Here is a 1,091-nt window from a genome sequence, read left to right as displayed (position 1 = left end):
TATTGCCTTAGAGACAAGACTTATCTCAAGAACTTTCAAACTACAAACTATGCCCCAAAGGCAAGAGTTAACTTTACCACGTTATGTTTTCATTTATGAGATGCTCTACAACTCTTGCCTTAGAGGCACAATTTAGCTCAAAGACTTTCAAACTACAAATTATGTCCCACGAGCAAGAGTTGTAACTACCACGTTCTGTCTTCATTTATGAGATGTTCTACAACTCTTGCCTTAGAGGCAAGACTTAGCTCAAGGACTTTCAAACAACAAATTATGCCCCACGGGCAAGAGTTACACTACCACATTATGTCTTCATTTATGAGATGTTCTACAACTCTTGCCTTAGACGCAAGACTTAACTCAAAGACTTTCAAACTACAAATTATGTCCCATGGGCAAGAGTTGACACTACCACGTTATGTATTCATGTATGAGATGTTCTGCAACTCTTACTTTCAAAGACTTCCAAACTATAAATTATGCCCTACGGGCAAGAGTTGACACTACCACGTTGTGTCTTCATTTATGAGATTTTCTACAACTCTTGCCTTAGAGGCAAGACTTAACTCAAAGACTTTCAAACTACAAATTATGCCCCACGGGCAAGAGTTGACACTAACACGTTATGTCTTCATCTATGGGATGTTCTACAACTCTTGCCTTAGAGGCAAGAGTTAGCTCAAGGACTTTCAAATAATAAATTATGTCCCACGGGCAAGAGTTGACACTACCACGTTATGCCTTCATTTATGGGATGTTCTACAACTCTTGCCTTAGAGGCAAGACTTAACTCAAGGACTTTCAAACAATAAATTATTCCCCACGGGTAAGAGTTGACACTACCACGTTATGTCTTTATTTATGAGATATTCTACAACTCTCGCCTTAGAGACATGGTTTATCTCAGGAATTTTCAAAGAACTTCGTAACAACAATTCATGCCCTTAAATTTGCTTTGATGTCAAAAAGAAGAACCCTTTACGAATTATCTATTTTTTTATTTATTAGCAAAATATAATAGAAGTTGAGAAAAAAAAAAAAAATGATCAAACAAAATATAGAAATAAAAAAAAAGACTAAGAAAAAAAAGA

Source organism: Capsicum annuum, chromosome 1 (assembly GCF_002878395.1).
Source record: "Capsicum annuum cultivar UCD-10X-F1 chromosome 1, UCD10Xv1.1, whole genome shotgun sequence".
Lineage (NCBI taxonomy): Eukaryota > Viridiplantae > Streptophyta > Magnoliopsida > Solanales > Solanaceae > Capsicum > Capsicum annuum.
This window is presented reverse-complemented; position numbering follows the sequence as displayed.